Source organism: Octodon degus, unplaced genomic scaffold, assembly GCF_000260255.1.
Source record: "Octodon degus isolate 3935 unplaced genomic scaffold, OctDeg1.0 scaffold00177, whole genome shotgun sequence".
Taxonomy (NCBI): Eukaryota; Metazoa; Chordata; class Mammalia; order Rodentia; family Octodontidae; genus Octodon; species Octodon degus.
The window spans coordinates 3,477,539-3,489,707 of record NW_004524753.1 but is presented as its reverse complement, the minus strand read 5'-3'; the positions used below and the strand labels follow the sequence as shown (position 1 = coordinate 3,489,707).

At 42.3% G+C, this 12,169-nt stretch overlaps 1 protein-coding gene across 1 annotated transcript in view; it reads right to left on the bottom strand.

The window, feature by feature from the left end:
* Ankdd1b (ankyrin repeat and death domain containing 1B) overlaps window positions 1-11,725 on the bottom strand; it is a 68,186-nt gene extending 56,461 nt beyond the window's left edge. Inside the window, exon 1 of the mRNA XM_023703646.1 lies at window positions 11,651-11,725. The gene's annotated coding sequence lies outside the window, so the exon portion shown is untranslated. The remainder of the gene's footprint in view (window positions 1-11,650) is intronic.
* Between the last annotated feature and the right edge of the window lie 444 nt (window positions 11,726-12,169).

Genomic DNA, 12,169 nt, shown 5'->3' with positions numbered 1-12,169 from the left:
AAAAAAAAAAAAAAAAAAAAAAAAGTGGAATCAACAATAGACCATCTCAAAAAGAAAGGCAGGGCCAAGGAGATAGCTTCGTAGAATAAGTGCCTGCGTGGCAAGTGCATGATCCTGAAATCAATCCCGGGGACTGGAAAAATAAAAATAAAAAAAGGTATATAGGGACCCATATTGTATAGGTGTGCTGCTAAGAAGCTTTTGAAGTTTTTTTGGCCAATGACACTTCAGAACAATGAAGTCAAAGACGCAGGGATATCTTCAAGGAAGAAGATGGGCTGGACTGTGTCTCTGCAAGATTCACTCGTTGAAATCTTAACTCCTAGGACTTCTGAATGTGCTTGAGTTTGGAAACAGGGCCTTTAAGAAGGTAAGACAGGAAGCTGGATATAATGGTGCACACCTGTAATCCCAGCTACTCAGGAAGCAGAGGCAGGAGAGCTGCAAATCAGAGGACAGTCTGGGCATGTTAGTAAATTAGTGAGACCCCCCCACTCCAAAATAAAAAATAAAATTAAAAAATACAAGCTGAGCCATAAAGAAGGACAATACTGAGACATTTATAGATAAATGGATGGACTCTGAAGCCATAATCGTAAGTGAAATAAACCTGACATGTGTGTAAATACGTTTTCTCTTCATCGTGAGAAACTGAAATTGCAAATAAAAACAAAAATGTACAATAGACGTGGTGGAATAGGAAGAAACTGTTCAAAAGGGAAAAGGAACTAGGGAGAGGGGAGAGAGAAATGAAGAAAGGGAAAGAAAAATATCAGCAAAGGAGGATAAAATGAAAATAGAGCTTTATGAATGGAAATGGGAAAAGGGGCTTGAAAGGTGAGGATGGGGATGGGGAGAAAAAGAAGAATCAAGGAAACATGGCACAAGTCATAAAATTTAAACCACCAAAAAAATAAAGTAAGAAAATATATTTTGATGGATCTTTGCAAATAAAATGAAAATAAAACAGGAAGGGGGGGCAGAGAATGGAATTTGGTGTGAAGGCCGGGGTTCAATCCCTAGGTCTACAAAAGAAAACAATCCAGAAATTTATTTTCTCATAGTTCTGGAGGCTGGAAGTCAAAAGTCAATGAGGCAGCAAGGCTGGATTACTGGAGTCAGGATTACTGGAGTCAGAGTGTTGTGGGAGTGCAATGGACAAGTAGTGGTCAGAAGATGGGGTTCTCGGAGTGAAGATTTCAAAGGCAGCCTAGTTTGAGTAATGACTAGGTCAAAAGTCCACACTTTTTAGGTGGACTTTTGACCTAGTCGGAGGGTTGAGATTACATGGGAGAAAAATTATTAGAGGCAAGGGAGTAAGGGAACCAGGAGGCCAAAACTTGGATAATTATCAGTCATAACGTCAACGTTGAAGTCACCCAGCATAGTGACAAGAACAGGATCAGGGATGAGGAGAGTGATCCAAGGGATACAATAAGCATGCAATTACATATTTGTTTGCTGAGGCTGCCATAATAGAAAATACAGAGTGGGTGGCTCAAACTACAGAAATTTAGCCTGGCATGGTTCCACATGCCTATCATGTCAGGGGTGTGGGAGGCTGAAGCAGGAAGATCACAGCTTGGAGCCCAACCTGGGCAACTTAGTGATTTAATGAAGCATGTGATATGGATACAATGGGGCTACATGGATAGGATCTACACTGGTGTGACTGATGTCCCTAAAGAAGAGGAGATGAGGATGTTGGAAGGAACATGGAAGGAAGGTGGAAAAGCAGAGAGAAACAGGCCATCTCTGAAGGTCAAGAAGAGAGGCTTGGGCTGGGTGTGGTGGCACCAGTTTGTAATTGTAAGGAGCCTACAGGAGGTGGATCATGAGTTCAAGGGCAGCCTGGGCTACAGGGTGGGACTCTGTTTCAAAACAGGAGGAGGAGGAGGAGGAAGAGGGGGAGTTTATTGGTTGATACATTGTGTCAACTTGAGAAGTTTAGAAATTTAATTAAGTGACTCAGCAGACAGCAAGAATTCTTAGTTTATAAACATCCTCAACCTGTGCAAGAGGAGAGCATGGACATTGTGTGAGTTCTACATCACCGGCCCCAGGGTAGCTTGTTTATAATATAAGGAGGGGAGAGAGGCTGACTAGAAGCTGCAGCTGCTGCCCTTATCTTTGCTCTTTGCTGTTTTCTGCTGCCATGAACTGCTGCTCTCTGCCATGTGCCACTCTGCCTGGGAGCCAGCTAAGTATAGACTAAAACCTCCACAAACTGTGAGCTAAATAAACCTTTTCCTCTTTAATTTTGGGTGTCAGGTATTTTGTCCCAGCAATGGGTGAAAAGTAACTGAGACAGATTTTGGTACCAGGAGTGGGGTTGTTGCTGCGACTGTACCAGGCAATGTGGATTATGAACTTTTGGGAATGGCTTATGGGAAGAAATAGAAAAGCTTTAGAGAGGCCACCTACTAGTGAAGATTTCAGATGAATCATTCCTATGTCCTTAAGTCTCTTCTTTTCCTGTTTCAATTCCATAATGTTCATCTTTAGTGCCACTAGAGCACATGATGCCACTAACACATAAGTTAGATAATACAATGTCAGTTTTTTGTCCTCAGAACAAAATATATGAGACTGGGTAATTTATAAAGACTGAGATTTATTTCTCATAGTTTTGCAGGCCTGGAAGCCCAACATCAAGGTGCTGGCAGATTCAGTTGCCTGGTGGGGGCACTCTCGGCTCCAAGATGGGTGTTGTTTGTTGCTAATGCCAAACCCTCACATCACAGAATGGAAGAGAATAGAAAGTACACTCCCTCTGCCCAGTCATTTAGAAAGAATGCTGATCTGTGGGTTTAGGCCCTTATGACTCAATTATATCATACAGGCCACACCTCTCATTTTGAACACAGAGGCCATAAGCATACACTTGGGACCATAGCACATGGCTTTTCTATGTATGAAATCCTTTTACTCAAGCTCACTTACCTCTCTCACCACTCTTCCCCCCCCATCAAATCAGATGGTCAGAATCTTAATTCTGAGGATAAATCCAACTGTTATATGCTACACTATTGTATTCAAAGAGCTAATTGCTACTGGAAAGGAACACTCAACTGTGCTGTGGTAGATACTGTTAGTGTATATCTAATTCCCCTTCTACCTAGACACATGGATAAATCAACATCCTGAACCAGAACCACTTAGGAGAAACCTGACCAGCAGGCTGGGTGAAGTGACCAACTGTCACTCTGGGGCCAATCAGCAAGATGCTCTGTTTCACTCTCTAGGTCTCTCTTCTCTGCCTCGTCAACTCTAGGAGCCATGTGTTTCAACAGAGGGTTCGTGGGATGGTTCATTCCAATCAGCTTGGTACTAGGGGGCAATTCTTCACAGGCCAAGCGGAAGCACCAGTGGAATTTACTCTCTAGAATCTCTGTATGGGAAACAGCTGTGGAAAACAGAGATGATGTCTTTCTCTGGCTCAAAGTGTAGCTTTGCTTCAGCCTTGGAAGATGTCAGAAAGAAGGCACAGTTACTGCCCATGAAAGACTTAGGCTTTCCAAGTACAGGATTCTTCTGTGACATAACCCAACTTGTGAACAGTTGTCACCTGCCTCTCTTCACATAGCTCTTGCAAACTGGGACTTGGAGAACAGACACAAATATTAGCACTCTGACTACTGCTATTTCTATGAGTAATAAAGTCCTTCATTTCTGATCCAGAAGTACCTTCTGCCATCATCTACCTTATCATGGTCAGCTAGCTTGTTAATTTGCCCATAGGGTAAAGCCCTCGACCCTCTCTGATCCCTGACACGTGGGTCCTAAAAAGAAACCCTCACCAAGCCACAGTAGACATTCTCTATGAACAAAGAGTGGATTTTTGCTATTTTTGGTCACTTAGACTTAGGGGTTATTTGTTGCTACAGAAAAAGCTAGTTTGTCCTGACCAATACACGTACTAACAGGTCTCTAAAATACACATCTCAAGGTATTATAATACATTTTCTATGTCTTTTTTTTTTTTTCCTACTGGGAATCAAACTCAGCACATCACACTTGCCAGGAATGTTCTGGCTAAAATGCTGGCCCCTCCCTTGTCTTCTATTTTCCACAATTTCATGTCTTTTCCCTTGTGTTATCCTAAGTTATTGCTCCAACTCTTATCTGGAGCTCAGCTGATAACACTGTCTCTGAGAAAAAACAATGCTACAAGAACTTCCACTTTGTTCCACTATTAAATCTAGCAACCCAACTCCGTTAAAATCCACACATGCTCTGATCCTTCCTGCTGCCCTGAGTGAAGCACTCCTCCACACGGGCTCTGAATCCTGCTTCCTCCTGTCCTGTTCGGGATTTCATGACACAGTGTCTGGAAATCACTCCCTCCATCCTCTGAACCATTTAATTCTCCTTACTGTATACAAAGGTGCTGTGGTCCCTAGCATAAAACCCTCAACTGCTTCATTTTTCAGCCTTCCATTGCCCCAAGCTTCTCCTAGGTGTTGTATTGGCTGTTTTTGTTTCTTCAACTAACTGTCTCATCTCACCATGCATTCATCAGACAGCTGTCTCACCAGGGCAGCACAACTGTCCTTGCTAAGGTCACTCCATTTTGCCAAGCCCCAGTGATGGCTTCTCTACCATGTTGGCCGACTTCTCGTCATGCCTCGACATCAAGGACCAAACTCTCCTTGTAACCTGTTCTTCTCTGGTCTTCTATTAAAACATTTGTTGTCTGGGCACTCATAGCCCCAGCTACCAAGGAGGCTGAAGCAGGAGGATCATTTGCACCCTGGAGCTTGATGGAACATATTGAGACCCCCATCTCCAAACAAACAAAGCAACAAACAGAAAACATTTGTTTTCTAGTCTCTTACTGACTTTTCTTCTTTTGTCTGATTTACAGTTTGGGGTGGTCTAAGGTTTTTATAAAACAAATGACTTGATGTTGTAGGCATTATGATTTCTACCTTATCGATGAAGAAATTGTGATTTAAAAATGTCAAACTAACTGCTTCTGTCTCAGACATAATTAGTGATCATACCATCCTGATTTCAAACCCCAAGCTTACAAACACCTAGACAGCCAGAGTGTCAGCTGGGGGTAGACTGCTACAGTGGATAACCAGAACACACATTCTTTCTTAACTTTATCTGATTTATCCTGCTTAGAATTCTGTCAGTTCTCTCTCCTAGTTCCCAGGCAGCTCTGTCTCCAGCTGGCTGCCCTGTGTATTGATCCAACAGGATGCAACAGATCATGGCCTCTTTTTGGTATGACCCAAGACAAACCAAGACCTTACTTGGTTGTATCCTGAAACACAACACATGGATTCTATTCTGTTCCCTGAAGTTGAATCTTGCCTCTTTCCTACTGCAATCTAGAAGAAAAATGAATTTGGGGGCTGCTTTCTAAAATAATAAGGAAACACCACAAAAGACTCATGATTCATTAAGTCAGTGTTTCCTGGACCTGGATGTGAAATCAATCAGAGGCCTCCTCACAGCCCCAAAAGCCACATCAGGTTCTCAACCTGACCTCCAGGAGCTCACAATGTCTAATGATGCACCCACAACTTCCTAACTGTGTAACCTTGTAGTAATTCTGAATTTTAGTATCCTAACTTCTGAAAAGGAGAGTATAAAGCCTATTTCTAACTCTGCACAGGAACAAGCTCCTATGGGCTCCAAAAGTTGAATGTGTATACACCTTCCCAACTTGGTATTCAAAAACATCACATGGGAGCATGAAAACAACCATGGTAAGTTTAACAGAAGAGAGCTTGGGAGTGAGGAAGGACTTTCCTATTCTAAATCAGCACTCCTCTGTCCCCACTTCAGTAGAGCTAGTGGCCACCTCATCACTGTCCACCCTCCAGCTAATAGAGCTCAGAGTTGAAAACATGACCCAGACCAATCACAAACACCAGTTTTCAGCTCAATTAAATAATACTTCTAAGAGTTCTTACAACATATGCTTTCTTCAGCTGTAGACATGACATCAGGGAAAAGTTAGATGCTTAGCCAAACCCTTAACTGTTTGGGGGTCAAAAACTCCAATGCCTTCAGAAGCTGGGAGGTATGAGGACTTATGGTCCAAATAGGAGGGGACCTTGCTACACTAGAAAATGAAGCCCAGGCTCCCCCATATTTCATCAAGGTTCCCACATGAATGACACCACTGCCAAAAACTTGTATCTCCCTCCACCCCTTTCTCCTGTCACTCACTCCCTCTCTGCCCTACTTCAACTTTTCTTCGTGTCACACTATTTAATGATGTATATTTGTTGTTTGTTTCCTTTACCAGAATACAAATTTGATAATGAAGCTGAACTAATTCCAATGCCTACTGCTAGGAGGTGTTTATAGTAAATACTTGTTAGATGGATGGACATATGGATGGACAGATGGATTGGGTAACCACCACTAAACTCCACAATATTTCCACAAGAGAATGTAGGACCGTAATTATCAGATATCCTTGTCACTTAATGTAACCAAAGACCAAAAGGGAAGTTTTAAGGTAAATTAGAATATTTTTGCTGGGCTTGGTGGTTCACACCTATAATCCCAGCACTTGGGAGGCTGAGGCAGAACTGCTTCAAGTTCAATGCCAGGCTAGATAACAGAGTGAGGCCCTAACTCAAAAAAAAACAAAATAAAACAAAGTAGTTAACTAAAAAAGAAAACATTTTAACTAAATGAAAATTAAAATAAAATATGTGAAAGTATGTAAATGCAGTCAAAGAAACGTTCAAAAAATTTAGCACCATAATGATTACATTGGAAAAGAAGATTCTCAAAGTAATAAGCTAAGCTTCTATATCAAGAAAGTAAAAGAAAAAGAACCAAATAAAATTAAGCCAAGCAGGCATAAGAAAATAACAAAGCTAAAGTCAGCAATGAATGGAATTGAAAACCAAAAGCAACAGAAAAAAATCAACAAAAACAGAAGTTTGTTATTTGAAACTATTAATTAATCAATAAGCACCCGGCCAGACTGACCAAGAAAAAAGAAATCATATTTTAATTTCAGCAGTGGTGACATTCATGTGGGAACCTGGATGAAGTGGGGGGTTTTTTTGTTTGTTTTTTTGTTTGTTTGTTTGTTTGTTTGTTTGTTTTCTGGGGCTGGCTCAGGATGCCTTCAGGGCAGGTCTGGTAAGGCTTGAGGATCTGGGGATCGAACCACAGCATTCTGATTGCTTTGTTTAAGCAGTCACTTCAACAACTGAGCTAATGGGCAGGTCCCCAGGAACCTGATGAAAAGAAGAAAAAAGAAAGGAAACACAAATTACCAATATCAGGAATGAGAGAGGATTTATCTCTACAAACCTCATAGCCATTGAGGGATGATTAAAAAAATATTCTGAACAACTCTTCCTGTATAATTTCAACAAATGAAATGAAATAGAATAATTCTTGAAAACCATAATAACAAAATTGACTCAAGTATATTGATAATCTGAATACATCTACAACTATACATAAATTGGATCTGTAGTTTAAAATATTCCAAACAAAAAATCTCTGGGCTCAAATGGTTTTATTGGTGAATTTCACCAAACATTTAAATACTCTCCACAGGGGTGGCCAAATAGCTTAGCAGATTAAAGCACCTGCAAGCAGGTGCTGGGGCCAGGGGTTCCATCTCTGGGCCTGCTGTGCTGACCCCGCCCTCAGGGCTCACTCAGATGGCAATTGAGACTGGGCAGGGTGGTGCATGCCTGTAATCCCAGCTCTTGGGAGGCTGTAAACAGGTGGATCATATGAGTTCGATCTAGTAGCAAAACCCTGAACACCCTGTAGACCCTTCCCTAAAATAGAGAAAATAAATAAATTAGTAAATACTCTCCACAATCTCTGAAAAAACAGAAGAGGAGGAAACACTTCCCAACTCATTTTATAAGATCAGCACTTCCCTGATTCTAAAGTCAAAGATACTGCAATATCTGGCCAGGTGTTTATTGATTAATATTTTCAAAGATATTTCGAGAATAGAAAACTTAAATTGGGGGCTGGGGAGATGGCTCAGTAGGATAAGTGCTTGACTGGCAAACACAAGGATCTGAGTTCAATCCCCGGTTCCGCAAAAAAAAAAAAAAGAAAAAAAACTTAAATTAATAACCCCCTTGAATAGAACATGCAAAATCCAATCCAATTCAATATTATATAAAAATGCATAATACACCATGTCCAAATAGGGTTTATCCAGGGAAGGTAAGACTGGTTTGGTATTCAAAAATCAGTTGTGTAATCCATCATATTAACAGAAAAAAAACTATGTAATCATAATAATTGATGCAGAAAAGTATTTTTAAAAATTTCACACCCAAGCCAGGCATGGTATCATATGCCTGTAATCCAAGTTCTTGGGAGCCTGAGGCAGGAGGATTGTCATGAGTTTGAAGCCAGCCTGGACTATGTAATGAGTTCAAGGCCAGCCTGTACCACAAAGCAAGATTCTATCTCAAAAAATAAATAATAAATAAAATAAAATTCAACACCCATTCATGATTAAAAAACAAACAAACAATAGCAACAACAACAAAACAGGCCTCCCGACTAACCAGGAATGGATGTGAAGTTTTGTAACCTGATAAAGGGCCTCTATAGAAACCTAACAGGCAGTGTCCTAATCATAAAATGTCTGAATGTTTTCTTTGTCCCTAAAAATAAAAAAGAGACTCTCACAACTCCTCTTAATGCTGTGTTGAAAGCCAGTGCTATAGTAGGTACAACATGTACCGAAGTAAATACAAAGGCATACAGATTGGAAAGAAATACAACCATCACTAGCCTAGTTTCAGAGAATCTGAGTATGTACATATAAAAATCCAAAGGAGTGCGCAGAACAGCTCTAAAACTAATAAATGAGCTTAGCAAAGTTGCAGGGTACAAAGTGAACCTCACAAACGTCAATCATATTTCTATTCACAGGCAGTCAACAAACGAAAAGTGAAACTTAAAAACCACCAGAATTGATCAAAAAGTAAAAAATACTTGCTTAGAAGTCCAACAAAATATGCATAGTTTCTCTATATTAAAAAAATACAAAATGCTAATGAAAGAAATCGAAGATTTAAATGAAAATATATAAGTTCATGGTTTGGTAGGCTCAACATCTTTATGACACCAATTTTCTCCTTACTGATCTACAGATTTAGTGCAATCATAAGCAAATGCCAGAGGCCTTTTGAAGCTACAGACAACCTGATTCCAAAGTTTATACACAGAGACAATGAAACTTCTTTTTTTTTTTTGGTCCCATGACTCTAACTCAGGACCTTGTGCTTGCCAGGCAGGCGCTGTGAAGCTGAGCTGTATTTCTGGCCTGAAGTGATGACTTTGAGAAGCCCAAATAATTTTTAAAAAGATAAAGTCCTTTGTTCTTTTATTTTATTACTACTTTATATTTTTATTTTAAACCTATACTAGTCAATACGGCAGGGCATTGGCAAAGAGATGGACACACAGATCAATGGAATAAGATATAGATTCTAAAAATAAACCTACACAAATATGAGCTATTAAATTCAGATAGTTTTCAAACTTTGAAAACAGAGAAAGGCAGCAAATAGTATTTGAATAATTAGACATCCACATTAAAAAAAATATGAGCCTTGATGTAAACTTTATAGCTAACATGAAATTTAACTTAAAATGTACCTTAGGTATAAATTTAAAGCATAGAATGTTAACTTTAGCACCTTGAGGCACGCTGAGATGGTGATTGAGACTGGGCATGGTGGCATGTGCCTGTAATCCCAGCACTTGGGAGGCTGAAAAACAGGAGGATCACTACAAATTCGACCTGTGTAGTGAGATGCTGTAGACGCTGTACTAAATACATAATATTTTTTTTAAAAAAAACCTCAACAGTAAGAAAACAACTTACAAAAATAGGGAAGAAGTCAATGGAATGAAGAATAAAATCCGACCAGCTGGCATCTCAGTAGTCCCCACAGCAATGCCAATTTGAACTACAACGAGATGCCAATATACATGTATGTGCGTGACTGGCTAAAAGAATAATACAAACCCACCAAGACCAGCTGCAACTTTCTTTCCTAGTGCACCAAGGCCTTGTAGGAGTTGGTTCCGCCTACTTCCGTGTCCCAGTTAGCTTTGCATTATGGGCATCAAAGACCTGACATAAGCAACCTAAAAGGAGCAAAGACCTGTTCTGGCTTGTGGTCTCAGTCCATGGTGGTGTGCAGGGTCTGTGGTGGCACAGAACACCAGGCAGCATGGTGTGGTAAACAAGGCCCTGTGGCAGCAGGGACAGGAGAAGAGAAAGGCAGGAATGGCCAGGGTGGGCTGTCCCTTTCCAAATCTCCAGTGCCTAGCTTCCTTCCACTCCCCTCTCCCAAGGTTCCTACTGCCCTCTAGCACCAAGGGCTGGGGCCAAACCCTCAGCTCAGGGGTCTGGGGTGAGCATTCACCTCACACACCAGAACTCTCCAGCAGTCAGCAATCTCCTTTTCTCTTCTCTTAACTTCCTGCACTCCAGTCAGATTGGTCATCTTCCTCTTTATACAATGATCCTGTGCTCCAAGCATTTTGGGAAGCTGAGGTGGGAGGATTGCAAGTCAGAGTTGAGCCTGGGAAATTTAGCAATTTAGGGAGACCCTGTCTCAAAATAAAAAAAATTTTTTAAAAAAAGTTGAGGATGTAGCTCAGTGTGAAGGTCCTAGGTTCAATCCCAAGTACTGCAAAAACAAACAAAAAATTTCCTGCTTGCCTTGCGTATGTGGGACTGTTCCTTGTTAGGATTTTCCACCTGAATTTCCCATGGTTGATTCTTTCCTCTCATTTAGGTAAGTGACCAAATATTCTGTCTGACCACCAAAGCTAAAGCCCCCTTCCTGTGCTCCTGCTCAGTTAAACCCCACTCTTGGCCTTACATCACTTCCCTTAAGCTCTTACTCATTTATTTCTTTCTTGGTTTTGCTGCTTTCTGATCCTCTGGCACAACAGAACGTGCCCTCTACCTGCACAGGCTGATGCCTTGTTCTCTGCACTCCCGCCTCCAGGGCATGCCTAGCAAACGGTAAGCCCTGGGAAATAGCTCTAGAATGAATGAATGAATTCATTAATGAACTAAGTACAATTATGCATCACAGTTGGGGACTGAAGTACCTACAGCTCCCAAGGGTTCTTCCTCCGAAGCGAGGCTACCTCCCCAGCCCTGGGCTGCCCTGGTGACTGACCTCCATCATTTACAACTTCTGAAGACCCTTCCTCTATGCTGCGCATCATTCCAGAGGCGTAGATGACCCTCTCCGTGCTTTTAAAACTTAAGTGTAAAAAGTTTCAGTGACTTATGCACTATTTATCAGAGTTATGATGCAGTGCATGAAACTTTCCTTATTTGCAAAAGGGCTTAATCATTTCTTTAAACAGCCTCCTCCTTGCAGCGGCGGGGTAAGACTTCCTTCGTCCACACTGAACGGGGAATGTGGCCACAGTGTGGGTGGGGAGGACTCCACAGCTGAAACCCAGCCCACCAGGGATGCTGCGTTGGGCTGGTCCTGGGGTCACCAGCGCCCCCTCCCCTGCTTCCTTCCCAGCTTGGAGACGCTCTGGGGCACCTCTCTGATTCCCCGGACCTGCCCAACCACTGCCCACCCACTGCCCACGCCAGCACCGCCTGCACTTCTGAGGTCTCGCCCAGGGCAGGACTCACGAGGCTCGTGTCCTGCGGTTGTCTCCGCCTCCTCTCGAGGCCCCGCCTGCTTCGGGGTGCGAACCAGGCTCCTCCAAGACCCGACAGCCACAGCCCCCAGGCGTCCTCGGAGCCCCTGGGTTTCACTGGCGCGCGCAGCGGGGTCCATGGCAGCGCGGCCGGACTCTCAATCTCACCCTGACTGGCCGTGCTGTCTCACCGGGGTGCGGGCAGCCAGCGCCCTGAGCAACCCCGCCCGGGCTCCGGGAGAGCCGCCTGCAGGTGGGGCCCGCGCCCGGGCGGGGTGTCCTGTCCGCTCCAGGGACAGGTCCCCAGAGACCTACAAGTCCTCATTGATTCTAGTCACTGCTCCAGCGAGTCTTAAGTACAGGTATCAGAAACACCGAGGTTGGATTCACCATCGCTATGGGAGCTTCAATATTGAATTATTGTTAAATGGATTTCCAGAATGTTTTTGAATGTCTTACTATGTCATTTGATAACCATGCAATCGTCTTCTTCTTGATTCTTTTAAAAAAT